General features: G+C 42.3%; 1 protein-coding gene across 8 annotated transcripts in view; it reads left to right on the forward strand.

Annotated features, from left to right (window-relative positions):
* ZNF536 (zinc finger protein 536) overlaps positions 1–17841 on the forward strand; it is a 314380-nt gene that overhangs the window by 1014 nt on the left and 295525 nt on the right. For 2 of the 8 annotated variants that reach the window (XM_085551818.1, XM_085551822.1), the window contains exon 1: positions 605–724. The exons of 4 other annotated variants lie outside the window; for them this stretch is intronic. The gene's annotated coding sequence lies outside the window, so the exon portion shown is untranslated. Of the gene's footprint in view, positions 1–473; positions 725–1806; positions 2204–17841 lie in introns of those variants that run through there. 2 more of the 8 variants (XM_085551819.1, XM_085551817.1) reach the window with 2 other exon arrangements.

The raw sequence follows: 17841 nt of genomic DNA on the forward strand, positions 1-17841 counted from the left end.
TAATTAAATATCCATAGCAGTGACGTTTGCAAGCAGGGCTGTCAGGGGAAAAGCAGAAAATAATGAAAGGAGCGGAGAAGCCATTGAATGGCGCTATAGAACTTAGCCTGAAGAAAACCCGTAACGTTTTGCCTCTTTCTCGCTCGTTTCTTTTCGAACCGTTACTTCGCGGAGCGGAGCCGGGCGGGCGGGCGCGGGGTGCCTTGGCCGGGGGCTGCCCTGAGCGCGGCGAGCCGCACCGCCCCTACCCGCAACTCGCCCAGAAACTTTGTGTTTTGCAGGGCTGCCGCCGAGCAAACTTTGCCGAAGTGACTTTAACCGCGGGCCCCCCTTCCTCTCCCTCGCTCTCCCCCCTCCCCCCCTCGAAGGATCCCGGCTAATCGCGGTGTAATTTGTAAACTCCCCCCAACCCCCCCCCCCCCGGCTCCGCTTTTTTTTTTTTCTTTTTCTTTTTTTTTTTTTTTTTAAATCAAAGTTAGCTGATGCATACCATGTGTCAAACTTGTGAGATTCAAGTGCCTAAGAGACCTGCCATTTTGTGCTCTAATCGACCTCTTATGAATAGGAGCCGTGCATAATGCTGCGAGGAGCGTTGTGACATTCAAGTAGGCACTAAATGTCAGGCCGGGTCTCAGCCCGGCGGGGGGAGCGCAGCGCCCGGCGGGGAGCGGGAGGCACCTGCCAGCCCGCGCCGGGCTTTGTCAGCGCCCGGAGAAAGTAACAGGTTAAGGAGGAAACTTAAATGGCACCGCCGGGGGGAGCGGCCCCATCCTCGGCGGCGGCGGGCGCGGGGCTGCGGGTGCGGAGCCGGGAGGCGGGGGCACGGCCGGCAGCGGGATTAGCGGGGGGGGTTTGGGGAGGGTGGGGGGGGCGTAGGGGGGAGAGGAGAGGTTCTTTGATGCCGCGTAGGAAAGAATCCAGATTTTAATGCGCCCATCTGTTGCAGTTTTGCAAATAATTAATATATGTGTGTGCGTGTGCGGGAGGGAGAGGGCTGGAGGCAGCGGTGACGCCCGTGAACTTTAAACGCAAAATAGAAGGTCGCGGAGATTTACGCGTCGTTCGGAGGGTCCGCGGCTCCCGCCTGGAGGGGCTACGGCACAAAAGTTACTCGGGGCGGACGGGTCTCGGGGAGAGCGGGGTTCGGGGCCGCCGGGGAGGCGAGAAGCTCCGGCCGCCGCCCGGGGGAGCGGGGCATTGTTGGGGCCGGGCCGGAGCCGGAGCGAGGCGGGGACGCGGCGCGTCACATCCCCGTTCGCTCCGGCCGCCGGCGGGGCTCGGTGCGGGGTAGGAGCGGCGCGGGGCGCGGCTGCCGTCCGCCCGGCTGAGCGCTCCGCGGGGCTGCGCTCCCCCCGCCGCCGCCGCCCCCCCGTGCAGTTTAAAATAAATCCAACAGGGGCCGTGTTTGCTGAGCTGATCTGACCGCTTGATGCAGATAGCGGCGGCGAGCCTCCCCGCTTATGTGGAAAAAGACTATTTTAAGTGTCATAATTAAGTTTAGAAGCCTTGTTTGGGCTCATTCACTGCTCGAAATAAAAAGGACTGGCTGCTTTTAGACCCTTTCTGAAGGGGTTGGCGAAGCGCCTCTGCACGTTTGCTCGGAGAAGAATGTTTTCTTTCCTAGTTTAATATTAGAAACTATATTTTTACTCGTTTAAACTGGATTTGATTATTCCTGCCGAGGTTTTTTCTCTCCTTCCCCCCCCCTACCCCCCCACATTCCCCCCCATCACTCAAATCTTTGTTCATTGTTCATTGACTGGGGAAGGCTGCTTAAATGTACGGAGCGAGTGGGGAGGCCCCCTTGCTGGTTTGATGTTGAAATAGTAAACCTGAATGAGGAGGGTGGCTGGAAAAGTGGACATTGCAGCTTTAATTAACTTCAAGATGCTTCGGCGAGGACCAGAGCGTAGTAGTGACGTTGCCTCATAAATCTGCCCAGTGCCGTGTGTTGCATTGAACTATTACAGTATCACCGTCATGCTGAATATTCACTACCTATCCGGGAGCAGATTTGCATAATTGGATCTTTTTTTTTTTTTTTTTTTTTTTTAAATGAAACTTGTTTGCAAAAAACCAAACAAAACCAAAAAAAAAACCAACAAAACCAAACCAACAACCAAACCAACAAATCAAACCCAAAAGCCCAAGTGAAAACTGCGGCGATCTGCATGATTGTAAGGGGTTCAAACATATCCGAAAAGTAAGTGACCTGCATCAGTACATCAATAGGTTAAGTGCAAATAAGATGAGAAGTGCTTCTGAAAGCTGTACATTCCCTACGTGGTCTCTTGGGTTATTTCTCAATAGCGGGATTTTTTTGTAGCCTCAGGGATTTTAGGTTTTCTGTCTGCTTTCATAACTTTTTCCCTCACAGTCCTCATGCAAGGTGAGGCTTCGTGCGGTGCCTGCGTACCTGCGGTGGGCTTTGGGAAGGAAATAGCCGAGCAGTTGGCGATGCGCGGTGTTGGAGCTGTATAATTACACTGCTGTGAAGGGAGCTGTGCGTTGCTGTTGTGTTGTTGATCATCGTGCAGATCTTCATGGAATACTTGGGAATATTCAAAGATTGTGCGTGTTCGCGTATGCTGACAAACTGCCTGACTTAACTAAGCTGTTACTTCTTAAATCGTAGAGGCAAGGAGTTTTTTAATGCGTTTCTCTCCTCCCGTTTTACTGAGGATGAAGATTACTGGAGTAATTAAAAATACCATGGTTTTTTAGAGGGAATTTGCAGGTTATACGTGAAAGCCATCCGCTCCTGTCAGAGTGGCTGGGGTGCAGGACTGCTGGTTTTGGTCAGACTCGGAAGTATTTTGCAAATGGAGATTCTGGGCTTTCAGGTACTGTGGGGACAAAGTTGTGAGCAGAGGCAGCCGGCGGCCCCTGCCTGGAGCAGCGACCCGTGGGGACGCGGAGCGGGAGCAAAGGCTGCGCACAGCCCCAGCCGTGCCGGCCGCCCCCCGCGCCCAGGGCTGCTTTAGTTATGATGTCATTCTGATAGTGGAGAGCAAATGTCTCCTGATTCTGCCATTAAACGCCTGGCTGATTTGCCTGATAATGATAGCATTGACGTCCTGCTCCTTGACAAATGCAAGCCCTATGAGCCCTATGAATTAACTTTTTTTCCCATAGATGAGAACTAGCTAGCTTTATGACTCGTGCATGTAGCAGTGCTTCTCTGACAGATTGCTTGGAACCTCATTGCTTCTGCAGCAGCCCCCTTCCCCAAACCCCGCTTGCGTTAGGCTGCTCGTGCACCCCTGTGCAGTGTGGGCCTGATGCGTGGAGCTGCTGATTTTTCAGCACTTCCACTGACTTGGGATGGAGTTGTGGGGTCCCGGCTGCTGTGATTTTGGGGCCCTGTGTTCAGCTTTCCTGTTCTTTTTTCTTTTTAATTTTTTAAAGTTGGTCAGCTGACGAGGGCTCTGTGATTTCTCGTCATTATAAAAATGCTTGTCAGTAGCTTGAGATGTTTGTCCTGCTCTGTTCTGTTTTTTCCTCTTCCTGCTCTCCTTTTGTAGTTAATCTTCTCGTGGATGTGCTGTTAATATTTTTAATCTTTTGAACAAAAGGATCATAAATGAGTTGTTTAAAGTTTTCAGAATGTCTCAGAGAGAAAATGTCTCCAGTTGGTAACAAGTGCTTGGAGAATCGGCTGCTGTCTCAGCCCCAGCACTGGAAGGGAATCCTCCTGGTGCAGCTGATCCAGCCTGCAGCTGGGGACACTTTCCCTTTCTGCTCTGTCCTCAGGTTTTGCTTGTGCCTTTGAGTTTGTATCACCACAGGTAAATGAAATTTAATACCTTTTATTTTATTTTTTTTTAAAGTGCAACCGGCTTAAACTTTGTTTTCATTTGCTGTTCAAACGATGACAATTAACAGCTGCAGATGCAAGAAAGGTTAGTCCCTCTATTCCATTTGCAGGGAGCGCGTCTAAAATATTTGCATGCTAAAGCTGCCTTTTGCAAATGAGTTCCTGAAGATACAAGTTGTTATGACGGAAATTGTGTTTTAAAACACTTTTAATAATTGGCTGCGTCTTTATCAATTGTAGCGAAGAAAAAGGAATTGTTCTGTGGGCTTTTTGACTTCTGAACGTATTGGAGCTCTCTGATATTCAGCAAGTTGTCTGGCGCTGTCCTCTCTGAAGACTTTTATGTAATGAAGAGGCTGATTGTCATATTTTTGTCCATGCTGGAGGCCAATAACCCAACCCATTCATTATCAGAAGAGAGTAGCCTGGAAGTTGCAACATCAGGACCACTGTTTTGCTTGCAGCAATGGAGTGCTGAGATCAGGAATCGTGATTTTCAGTACGGAAAACTGGCACATGTGGTTGTTTACCCGCTATGGGAGTCATAGGTGGCCAGAGATGTTTGCATTAGCACAGACATAGAAAATCCAGCGGCCCACTGAAATGGATTGTGCTCATTCCTGGGAAGCACAAGTTTCAGCGAGCAAAGAAAAATCTGCAGGAGTTGTTTTGTGTCGTGTCTTGGCTTGGAGTTAACTTTGAATTGCACAGGTGTTTGTAGAGTGCTTTGCCTTAATAAATAAATAAATAAAGCGTGTGGTTTTAGATGAACTTTATAAATAATTGAAGAGAAAGCCAGAAATAGATTTATTTTTTTACAGTTTGAATAAGGCCAGCTACAGCTTTTAGTATTGTCTGATTTAGCGTGTTTTGACGGCGCTTGTGAGTGAATTTGAATTTTAATCTGGGAATTTCGCTCAGCTATAGATGTGCGTCTGCTCTTCCTTACTGCTAAAAGCAGGACTGTACTGAGAAGGCATTTTTATATCCTCTCATTTTCTTTTTTTTTGGCTTATTCTTTATCCCATCTTCTTTTGGGCATTTGGTGTGTCTCTTTTAGAGGTACAGGCAGTTTGGATTCAGGGAAGGGGAAGGTCGATGAAAGAATAGAATATGTATCATTTTTATTTATTTATTTTTAAAGAAACACAAATAAACTTACCTCTGGCAACTGCAGATGAAAATCCACATTTCTGTAGCGTTGGCACTCCAGGCACAGAGTGAACAGAAAAAAGAATGGGTTACTGGAAGAAAACGTGAAAGCAAAATAATTCTGCAGTCCTTAATTGGATGATCTTAAGGTTGTTGTACAAAGGCGGGTTCTGGTTTTCAGTTGCGCAGCCAAATACAGCATACAAACTTTTTACGAGTAAGTCACTGATCAGAATCTGACCTTGGATAGAAACAAGAGAAAAGTGGAATGGTCTGATGTGTGTTTGTTGCTTAACATGAAGTAGATGAGTGGTGTCGGTCTGAATCTGAGTGGATCACAATAACTGCTGTGACATTTTCACTCTTGTTGGCAGGTTAAGCGAGGAAGCCAAGCACTGAGTGAGAGGTCTGAAGTACCTTTTCAGAGGTAGCAGCCGTCAGGATGAGCAAAGAGCCACGGGAATAGAGTAGGGATTTGGGTTGCCTATGCCCAACTGCACCAGCACTGTGACTGAATGCGCTCCCAGAGGGAAGCTGCTTCCAATATTCTGAATTTGGCACCTTTCCCTTATATTTAAATTTGCTCTAATTTTCAGGTGCATCTTACTAGATAACCAGATGCATCAAAAAAGCAAAAGAATTGTAGAGCAGTAATTATAATTAGCCTTGTTGTCTGTTTTTTGAGAATTGCAAGATGGGGCTGTGAAAGTATTTTGAAGTCACTGTTTTTTAGAGGTCTTAATCTAAACACTCTATGTGAGATTGTTTTTTAAAGAGACGGGTTCTTTGGGTCAAGCTGAGCTATATTAAAGACAAACAATTTTGTTACAATCTATCTTTTAAACACAGATGAAGAAAACAGAACTAAAATAGCCACAGCAGTCTCAGTATCCAATCTTTTCTACATTTTGCATTACAGTATTTGAGACTCCAATAACTGAAAGTAGAATTAGGTAATTCCTTACAAGTATTTGTCATGCTAAGAAAAAAAGCAGTGCTGCCTGGCATGGCAGGATGTGAATGGAGAATTCTGCAGGTTGCAGTGCCTGAAAATAGTGTTGGTTGCTTAGATAGCACTGCTGTATCGTGGGGTGAGAACAGAGCTGGCTGCTCAACACCAGCTGCTCTGCGAGGTGTTGGTGTCCAGCTGTCTGTCCACCTGTGGCATCTCAGGCTTCCAAGGGCAGCCAGCGCTTGTTGTAAGGATAGAGGTTGGTGGTGTTTCTTTGTGCTCCACAGCTCTGAAGATCAGGCAGTGGTTATCCAGGTGGGCTTCCCACAGTGCCAGGAGAAGGCTGCTCTGGGAGATGTGGCCCTGGCTCGGTTTTCTGGACAAGAAAAGAGAAGCAAAAGAGAATGAAAAGAAGAGCTGCCTGCTGTGGGCTGCACAGTGATGTGGGAGAACCTGGCACAGGGGAGCTACCTGCAGCTCTGGCTCAGCCACGGGGCAATCAAGGAAGCCTTTGGCCTCAGGTTGGTCAGGGCAATGTGGTGCAGAGGGTTGAGTGGCAACCCTGTTCATTCCATTCCTAGTAAGCTGATCTCAGCCTTAATACAAATTTTGTTACAGCTTCTTTATGTTATTTCTTAACACTGTGGTAAACACAGTAAAAGCTTCCCATTTTATGCCTTAGGGATGTGCTGTCAGAGTCACTGTGGATCTTTGCAACAGGTGGGAGCTGTGTTATACTCACGGATGGTAGGGAGGGGTCCCTACCACATACCAGCATCCACTTGACCACAGCCATATACATCACTTCCCCAGCAGTCCCAGCCCCTGCTGATCCAGGAGTTGCTCCTGGTACCCACGCAGTATTGCTGTGCTATGCTGTGGGACTGCCCTTCCATTTATTTTGTGCAGTGATACCACAGGTTGTATTAATGTTGTTTTGTTTCACTCTCGAAAGTTGCTCTCTATAGATCTGTTCAAACATTGTTACCTTCAGTCTTGTCATTGGAATATCAACAGCAGATACAGATAAATACAGACACGTCCCTTTCATGTGAAATGTAGAAAAGCGTAGATAAATAGGAAACTCAAGCAGAATTACTTCATGCAAAGGATAATAAACATATGGGATAAATTACTAGCAAGGAAAGGATAAATGAGTTCAAGGGAAGCCTAAGCTTGTTTTTTCAGAAAGAGCATGTGAGAGCTGGGCTGAAGAAAGCAAGGAGGTGTAAAGTCAGGTTTCTGTTAACGTAGGCTGACACGGTGGCCTGGATGCTCACGTGCTAACATTTCTTTCAATAGTGCCTCATGGGTGGTTGCATTTTATTTTCTTGTGTGTTTGTTAACGTTGACTCTATAGGTCTACGTGTGTTTTTTTCTTATGGGGTGAACAGCAATGTTAAAACATACAGGGGTGCCAACTTTTCATTCTTATATCGGTGTTTTTCAAGGGAGAGATGTGACAGTGCAGTATCTTGAATTGTTTGAATGAACTGGGGAGATATCTTGTCTTCTCTTGGGTAGGTTTACAGCTGACAGGAAAAGACAAAACTGTCTTCTTCTCTAGGGACAAGGAGTTTTTGGTAGGTGTTTGCCCTGTTTAAAAAAAAGCAATGACAATCTCTCTCTTCTTTTTCTTTTTTTTCCTCATGAGTTTGCATGGACACTCCCTTGGGTTTCAGTCCATGAGATGATGTCTCAGCTTTTTGAATGCCGAGTGTTGACTCAGTATTGAAACCGCAGCTACAGGTAGCTTGTCAATGAACCTTTGTTTCATTGGAATGTACCCTGCATTTTTTTATTGAACTGATGGGTCTCTTCATAGAGGAAAACACAGAAAGGTTAGAAAAATGTTCATTAATTCTGGTGTGGTTTCTAGGATCCAAGTCTGCACCTTTTACTTCAGCTGGGGTAGGACTAAGTCCATAGAAAAAACATCAGTTCCATATCAGGCAAATTTCATGTGATTTCATGTTTCACCACAAATAGAACGTGCAACTCCCTTGGTTATAAACTTAGTACAAAGCCTGATGTTGTCAAAAAGCTGGTAAGACCCTGAATAAACTTTTTTTCCCCTTAGTTTCAAAATTTCAAGTACAAAAAGAAACCCAACCTTTCAGAGCTTTTAAATGCAAAGGTTACGGTTGCCCAAAATTGAAATATATAATACAGTGACTTTATTTACCTTTTAAAAAGATCTATTCTTCATTGATTCATTGAGATTTTGCTATAGGAGTGTAATTTCTCTTAGGGCTAATCAAATAACTTGCAGAAGATAACCTAACATCTTTATTAGTACCATAATATCAGCTAAGAAAACTTTACCAGGCGAAATACTCCCTTCTTCAGGATTTACCACAAAATTTCTTTTAAAATAGCTTAAATATTTTAAAATATCCTCAACGGATTTGAGGACCAGAAGTTTGTATGTCTTTCTTTTCTAGAATACAGGAAGCCAAATCAATGTGTGTGTGATTGGTGAACGTGCTATCAGGTAACCGAGCAGTAGGAAATCCACAACCACTTCTAGATGAGAATTTCAGTCTATCAAATGTTTTGGTACAGTCTTTGGCATGCTGGGTGCTTTCCAAATATAGAAGTATTGTTTCTGGCCCAAATGAGCTAGAATTTTCTTATTGCAGCTGAAAAATGCCAGTTCATTAGTTTGCAGCAATATACTGCATTTTCAGAGAATTTCTGAGGTTCTCAATTGAATTTCTGCTCAGAATGAAAGAGCTGCATCTCTGCATTTTGTTATGGGCTGGTGATTATGAAATGCACCTGGGTTGCTGGAGAGCTGGAGTCAGGTTGCTCCTCCCATATCCGATTTGAATCAGCTCCTTCAAATCAAGTTTCTCACATCCCAGGTGAGTGCTCTAATAACAGCTTTGGCTATCCTAGGGTGGGTCTTTTTAAGTTCCTTCTTGAAGTTATTCCAATTTAAGTAATTGTTTAATTGTTGGGTGAGTCAGGAGAAGACTGATTCTTAGCTTGAGCACTCAAGCGTGATGTGAGAGGCTGTGTTCTGCTTTGTTTGGTTGCAGATTCTTCTTCCTCACGTTGCTGAGTATGATATGGTGAGAACACTGATATTTCTAATGTTGTTTTGCTGTCTCTTTCTCTTGAAAACTTGCAAAAGGTTGTTGCTAACAGGACAGGAGGAAACTCTAAAATGATTCCCTATTCAGCTGTGTGCTTTTCTCAGAGCGTTTATGATTCTGTGATGATAGAAGTTAGTCAGTAAGGGAGCACATATTGCAAAGAGTTTTCTTCTCAAAAAGAAGTTTTGTTGCTGTTGTTTTATTGCATGGATTGTGTATGTGAACAAAGCTGATTTCTACATCCCTCTGAGTGTCAAGCCTCTAGCTGTACGAGGCCCAACAGGTGCTGGGTTGGAGTCTTCTGTTGTAAATGCCTTGGACCTTTTTGCACTTGTGGATGGTTTTCTTACAGCCAGGTGGAGGGGAACATCCTGTAAATGCCAACAAATGCCTTAGACTGTGCTGTTAGAGTTCCTTCCCTCTTAGAGAAACTCGCATGAGGTGTAGAAGACCTATGGAACTGGTAGGTTTTTCTGATGGATTTCCTTAGGGAGGAGAAGAAAAACTGTCTTTGTCTGCAGAAGGGGGATCCACAAAGGGAGGAAACCCTTCTTTCCTTGCAGTCAGAGATAGTAATTTTGATAGCTTCTGTCTCCTCTGTCTTTCATTCTTAACTTCTCTGGCAGCACAACTCTGGCAGATCCCATGCTGAATTGGTTGGTTCCCCTTCTGGCTGCTCTGCAACAGCTATGGATTGGAGCCAAGGGAATAAATATAGCTCTGAGTTTCAGTAGTAACCCCCCTGCCAGACTTCTACACAAAAACCTGGGAGGTCACTGCAGGGAGAGGGAATGGGTGATGCAGAGTTTGGGCAGGCTTGGATTTGGCTTCTCTAGGGGAGAGTATTCCTTAAGTCCCAGGCTAAGGGAGAGGTGCTGCAGGATCCCATCGTTGCCTTTCTTTCTGTGCAGAGCTGACATGATCTGTAGATATGGTTGAAAAGCAGTTACCATTGGCTGTGCGGTTTCCATGTGAGTTTATTAAATATGAACATTTTAATATGTAAAAATAACTTCACCATTTTGTTATTTCCTTTTACGTATTTCACTCTGGTTGGAAAAATGAAATCAATCTAGTCAGCTTTTCATCAGTTTCTCTTTGGCTGTCATGCAGTTGCACAATGCTGCAGTGCTTGGCTAGCAAAAATGTTTACAACGAAAAATTGTTTTCAATGGGATTAAAAAAAGAACCACGGAAACATTTTTATTGGTCTTCAATTTCTGTGCAACTTTGGTTTCTACAGGACCTATGCTACATCAACATTGTTTTTCTGATTTTGAAATTATGCAGTCTTTTTTTTTTTTTTATATGTATGTGTGATATATAGAGAAGATACAGTCCTGTGTCAAGTGGTACAAAAAATGCGAGCCAGACTATTTCTTAGGAGCTGGTTCAAAATCAATGGAAGTCCAGGAGCACCACATAGCTGACTTTGAAAGACTTCAGGCCAGACTCTTACTCAGCCGCATTGCAGTTGGGTGAAACCATCTCAGTCATGTGGGACTATGTTGCTGTCATCTGGTGATTCTGTGACATCTCTTCCTAAAGCTTAAATAGGTGTGGGGATACGTCTGCAAACCTTGTAGACCTTTACTGCCACTGATATGCTGAGGAATTTTAACTGTAAAGAAGGCATAAAAGCATATTCTTGGTAGATTAACCATAGCAAGATACCTTGGAGTAAAGTACCAGCTGAAGGTTTCCTTTTTAATGTTTGTGATAAATGTTAGTTGGTTTAGATTTTAATTTATTTTGCTTTGCGGTATAAATGGTGAAGAGCTGTTCTGGGGGAACTGCCTACACTTATTGAAAGCTGTTTTTGTACTGTATGAACTTGGAGAAGCACTGCAGTTTTCCAGGGGCCTCTGCTGCTGAGAGTGATCTGATAGCAGCACCCAGAGCTTCTTTCACTGTTATCAGGCTGCCTGACTTCCAACCTATGTTCAGTGCCTTCAGATGCCAGCACAAACTCTTTGTAATGGGGAGAAATGGGTTCTCAGATCACCTTTGAGAAGTGAAAGCCTTTGTCTTAGCAAATCATGAATTTCACAAGCCCGAGCTTGTAAGCACTTTTCCTGTGCTTTATGAAAATTCACTGCTGAGTTCACTAATTGATGACCTAAATGAATGTTTTAATGACCAGATCCATTGCTGCCTATGGCTTATATCCTGTTTTTTCAGGTGTGAGCTGGATCAGTCAAATTTAGCTTGCTTTTAGTTGAAGCCATCATCACTAAAGCAAAGAGAAACTCTTCTATACATAGTTTCCAAGCCTCTTTCAGATATCAGCTATTGATGAACTATTTTACACTCTTACCTCCTACTTAGCAAAGCCATCTTCTGCAGTGAGCTCCTATTCACTGTTAAGTTAAACAACTTGTATTTGATGAAGCAACTTCTGTTGTGACATTGGCAGAAGTATTATAATCTATGATTTACATTTTTAATAAAACCAGATAGATTTGAAAACTATTTACACATGTAAAGTCTGTAATGTAATACAGTTTTCATTCCTCTCTTCTGTAGAACATCTAAAGTAGATTTGATGCCTCTAACAACAGCCTGGTCAGTGCATATTCTTAACTGCATGGCATTTGTTCATGTGCCTTTTTCAGAAGATATCGATGTTTTTAATCAGACAGGGACTATTTTTCTGCTCATGCTTTGCTTTGACGAGATTATTCTGTTGGGAGATTGAGCTTTTGAAGACGTGTTTCATATATTTGAGTCAAATAAAATATTACCTACTGGAGTGTTAGACCCTTTTATGTTACTTCTTTACAAATACATCATCAGACAATTCTTGTTGTTGCGTGCTGTTTTGACGCACCATATATCTTTTACTAATTGTGCTTTTACTATTGATTGAAATATATTCATTCTGGAGCAAACGTTTGCTATTTTATTTCTTAAAAGGCAGAGTCCTACAATGAATTTCTGATTTGTTAATGAAAATACCCTTGACTAGGTTGCCTTAAGTTTCAACAGTTGTTCCACCTTTCTCTCTGTTGTTGGTGGTAGAGCTGCCTAGAATAGGAAAAAAAAACCCACAACAAAACAGAAGTTAAAGGAGAAGCAATGGTTTTCAGCGTACTTCCAGCTCCATGTAGATGTACCAGAGCTAGAGTTTGACTACAGAACATTTTTCTCAGGGTCTCTTTGTGGGTTGCCACAGTGTTAGGGAAACATGTTGTCAGGAGAAACAGGGCTGGCAGATAACGTGAGGAGGAGTGTTGCACATGCCTTTTCAAGCTGGTTTTGAAAGCAGTTTTTTCCTCCTTTCACAGTCTTTTCTTATTTGAAATAAGAAATCTGTTGAAAAGTAAAGGAGGGGTGTCTCTTAAATTCCTTCTTTCCTTTAAATTCCTTCTTTTCTTTGACTCCTTCATGTATTTCTTCAGACAGCATTATCTGTGTGAATGGAATTTAGTGTTGGTGAACCATGTGCTCTGCCAGGCTTGGGAGCCATTTGTATCCTGTTCTGGGTCTTAGGTGTTCCTTGGCCGTCTGTTTACAGAGTGCACAATTTTGTCCCTTTTTAGTTACTTCCATTTAGGATCTGCCCCCTATTGAGATCATTATTTAGTACTAGGACAGCTTTTTTTATGTTGAGTAGGGATCATTTATTTCTATAGAAATAAGAGGACTTAACAGCAGTGCACAATCAATATGCAAAACCCTACTAAGATAATCTGTATTTAAATGTGAACAACATTAATTCTAAACAATCTTCAGCCCTTATTTAGTTTAATCATCGCTGGACATCTAGGTGAAGAAGGCTCTTCTAACTTATTAGTTTATTATCAGCAGTATTGCTGACACTTAAACCCTTCGATTTGGTATCCCGGTTACCTATTATTCTATTAGGGATTGCTGCTCTACAGTTGAAGTCCATTGAGAGACTCCTCCTGCCAAGATCTTTTGCCCCATCTTCTATAAGCATATGCATGTGGAGTTTGACCAGTGCATGAAGTGAATGTAAATAGGAGCTACTGAACAGTAGTATCTTAAAGTATGCTTGCATGTATTATAACTTTATTATATGAAGATATCTATAGGAAGAACAAATGTGCTTATCTTTGACAAACTGATCTGATAAGAACAAGGGAACTTTAAAATAGTCTCATCTTGCAGTTTAGTGTTTCTTTTTTCTTTTTTTTTTTTTTTTTTTTTACCTCATGAAGTTTGTATTTAAATTTTATATGGAAGACCTTTTTAAGAAATGTTTCTGTAGCATTTAGGAATTATTTAGTGCTTCTGTGGAGGATTGTATGGTCCTTCTGTGAATAGTTTGTGGTTCTTTATCATTGGTTTGAGGAGTCCTGATCCAGATGGTAAAATTGTGCCGTTCATACAGGTGTAAAGAATGCCAGTTACAGCTGTCTAGGAGTGCTGTGACTCCACCTGTACTACCTGAATTCATCTTATAGAGAACATTTATGCAATAGCATCTGAATTAGCATGGAATCAGTGGTACTGAAGCACGTGTTTAATAGTTTTGCTAAGATTGGCTGTCGAGTGTTACAGTATGTGCTTAAGTCTGTGCTGGGTTGTGTCCTCTGAAGTTAGGAAAAGTCAAAGCAATGGAAGACTGAAATTTTGGTCACAGTTGTTAGTTCAGGAGTTGAAATTTATGTTGCTGAATGTGGGTGTTATGGTGTTGTGAAAACCTTCAAAGAACAATATTATCACTTATTTTTAAAAAATCTCTGTTGTTCCTGTCGATAGCCCATGTGATTTCAGGAGTTGCATGTGGTCTTGTTTCTTAAATTTGCTGGAATGTAGTAGGTTATCAAAAGCATAGTTCAAAGGAATGATACTTTAGAGTCATTCAGTATTGAATTACATTCCCCCCAAAAAGCATTCAGTATAGACAAGTATAGCATTCATGCAAACATTAATTAAGCTCACATCACAGAACATTGCTTTCTGTGAAGAGTGGGAAAGCTCTTCTCCTTTGCTTTTCATTTTCCCTTAGGTTTGCCTGGCACCCTTACACTATTCCTTTCCATAGCAAAACCACTGCAGACACCCAAAGCAACTGGGCCCTTCCCATCATCCACAGCCCATTGTGACTGCAGAGCTAACAGAGATGGGCTTCTGAAGCTCTTCTTGAGAAGGTAATCTGGCTGCAGAACGAGGAAGTACGGAAGATAGAATAATTCCAAGGAGCTTTGTGGCACCACACATTGCCACAAGACAGTGAGTGTGGCAGCACATGCAGTGGTTGGCTAGGTTGGATAATGGCATGAAGGCTGCTGGCCCTGGGAGGTCTGGCTTATGAGCCCTGCTGAGGAAGGGAACATGGAGAAGGCATAGGAGAAGAGACTTGTACTGCATTCTTGGGGAACACTAGTCTGTGTGTGCTCAGGTAGAGCAATCTACAGCTACACAGTAGCTCTTATGCTCTCACACATTGTTCTGAGCTAATATTTGCTGTTTCAATTTTCTTTGCAGACCTTGATATCAAAGTCACCGTACTTTCTTGTTGGAACTCTCAGTAAAATAAGAGATCCATACCAAATATTGGAAAATTAGTCTTAACGGAATGAAAAACGAACTTGCTGAATGTCCTAACTAATGGCATAAACAAGATGCCATGTCATTCTGCCCACCCTCTTTCATCCAAAACCAGATTATGTTCTTCATCTCTCTAATGGTGCTATTAGCAAAATCACATTGGAAGCCAGGACCTTATTTGTGATGCCGCTTCTCCCTTGGGGCGGATATTGAAGCACAGGCACAGTATAAAACTTCAGAAAGAAGGCAAATATCAGCTACTTTTAGCCCAGGATTAGCAGTTAAGACTCCTGAGTGTCATCTGAACATTGATTATTTGTCAGATAATGCAATTACATTTAATGGAGGGCACTGCTCAGGAGTTACACAGTTTAACTAGCACTTTCGTTTTTTATGCACTATACTATGTTCACAGTCGCAGTGGAGGCATGAGTGATGTTTGACACTCGGTTGCAGTAATACTTTTCCAAAGCAGTTGCATATCACAGCACTGACAAACCCCATAAAATGCCTGTTCTGCACTCCTTGCTGCCGTGTCTTGTTTACACTCTCACTGAGAGGTGGAAGCTGCAGAAGAGTGGTGCTGGAGGATGGTATCGCACGTTGTGTGTCTGTCAGTGAGCTGACACTCTTGCTATTGACTGTGACATGTCACTTACATGAAACCATGCAGTGCTACTGCAGCTTGGGGCACAGCATAGGTTATGCAGCAAATTGCAGTCGATTTTCATCTGTGTGTCAGACCAGCCAAGTGAAGCTAGAATCTGAGCCCCCAATTTTCAGGCTTCCATTCGCCCATGAAAAGGAAGGGAAAAAAGAAAGATGTGCTTGGGATGGTTTAACGTAAGAAGTATCCTATTCCTGTCCTCATGTGAACCCTAATAGTAACAGGGAGGACTAGACTGTCTCCTCATTGAAGTGCGTGAGGACTGATTAATAAAATTCATGTCTCTGTTCTCCCTCTTGGCGTTATAGTCTAACAAGAAGTCTTGGCTCCAGTCAGACATGGGAAATTTTACCACTGAGTTTATTAGAATTAAGATTTCATCTTCAAAAGGAGCTGAAAGGTTGTCAGCTTTGCTCTTGTGTGGACCATGTGCTGATTCATGCTCCTCATGGATATGGCATCAGTCATTTTGGGCATCTTGTGAGGAAAAATCCCTCTACTCAAAAATGGACAAGGCCAGAGAAATAATGGGCTTCTTCCTTCAGTGGAACAGTCTGCATTTTTGTAGGGTCTCTTGTGTTGAGTTGCTTGTGTTCCCTGCTGTTCTCTGTAGGGACTGGAGAGACCATATCTTAAATGCTCTGATATCATAGCAATAATGTAAATGCTGTTTCAAACAGAAATGCAAGGCATCACTTGGCTTCACTGGTACTAATTATGGCTGTGTTTCTAATACTGTTTGGAGGAGATACTCAGTTAGAAATACTCAGCGTGTTCCAGTTGAAAAATGGGTTTTGTTCTGAGCAATTGGATAATACTTTACTGGTTCCTTTGGCTGTTTTTGATTGTGCAACTAGAAGCAATAGATTTGTGTAGGAACCAAAAGGGAGAGGTGGAAGCCCCAACACAGTTCTTTCCAGCACGTTTCTTAAATTCTGGGTTTTTTCACTGTCCCATCTGTAAGACTGGGATAAATGTTTCCCTCCAAATAGGAAGTGAAACAGCACAAATAAATAAAATCTACTGAATATATTTGGGCATTTATGCATTTAAGTCATCATCTGGAAAATTTTGGTAATTACTTGTTCAGTTCTGAAATCCTGAGAAGGGTGTCCAGCAGCGGCAAAACGTGTGGCTGAATGCTGCTCTGGTGCATGCAGATAATTCACGTTTTCATAGGACTCCATAGTCAGCATGGGAGTAATCTCAGACTTGGCTGATGAAAGTGGCTGCACCTGGTTTAGATTCTGCTAGAAGCTGTAGTCTGCTAAAGGTGTTTGTGCCTGAATGCTTTCTGCTTTATAAACTTCAGGCCTTTCTTGCGCCCTTAGGCTTGGTGCAGAGCTGAAAAACTGGAGGTTGTGGTGGTTTGGCAAAAGTTGGATGTGTGTGGACATGGATATCTGCTTCCGAGTGCAGGCTTATGTGGTTATTTGAAAGTGTCTTTGATAGTTGAATCAGTGCCTCATACTTTGTAAGCTATAGCTGAAGTTCTGCATATGTTTTGTAGATAACAATATGGTTTTACATTTTCACTTTTAATCTCTGCTTGCACTCATCTGTTAGCTACCATAATGACAGATAAATTGAATGTTGATTCCATGAGAAAAGTTGTCCTTCTAAAATCGCATATTTCATCAGTGCAACCTGGTGGAGCACCACGCATGTCGTACAAATGAAAATGTGCTTTTCTCAGCTGTCAGTGCAGTATGCTGAAAAATGAGCATATGAAGGCAATTTGAGTGTTGAACCTTCTTTAATTCAACACATCATTTGGTTTCAAAATAGTTAAGTAAATTGTATTAAATAATTGTAAACACTCCAAATAGTCATCCAAAACAAATCGTCTTTTTGCATAATCGTAACTTAGGAACAAAATATTAAAATATAAACCAAGGAAGAGAGTAAAACAAAAAATTGGTAAACAATGACAGTTCACATGAAGTTGCTTATGCTTATAATTTTGCTTAGTGGACTTTTGGCAAAATTTGTTGTGGTTGTTGAAGATACCATATAAAATTTCAGAACAGCAAAGGTTAAAAATACTTAATGTATCTTATATCTATATCCCTTTGAACATTTATTTTCTGGAACTTGAAAGCTGTATGACTTCAGCAGCGCGAAAGGCTTTTCATTCCATAAAGTGCCTAGGAATTTGTTATGCGATCAGCTATATAAAAAGACGTATTGTTTAGAAAGTGTCTGAAATGAAGACTGTCCATTAGCTGTTTCTTTCTCTTATTAGATTTTTAAAGATGCTTGTTTTGAAACTAAACAGACCAATTCCAAAGGGGTCTGATTTTCTTGTTTCTCCCAAGATGTACGATATGTTCTAACAATTTAGACTCCAGTTGTGTTGGTGGGGAGTCTTTCATTAGAAAGCACACACCAGTAAAGCATGTATTTTTTGATAAGAAACAGTGAATGATATAATAATTGTAAAAGACATCTACGATGTAATGACAGTTACGTGTTTTTCAAAGGAGAATGCAAACAATAGGTAGAAGAAAGTAAAATCAATAAAAGGACATTGTATGAATATATCTGGTCCATTAGTTACAGGGAAATCTATTCTGTTCAATCTGAAATCACATTCAGCTTATGATGTGGATAAATAAAAATGCTCGGTCCC

The sequence above is a fragment of the Coturnix japonica genome, chromosome 6 (assembly GCF_054131305.1).
Source record: "Coturnix japonica strain WE chromosome 6, WE-NBRP24, whole genome shotgun sequence".
NCBI lineage: Eukaryota > Metazoa > Chordata > Aves > Galliformes > Phasianidae > Coturnix > Coturnix japonica.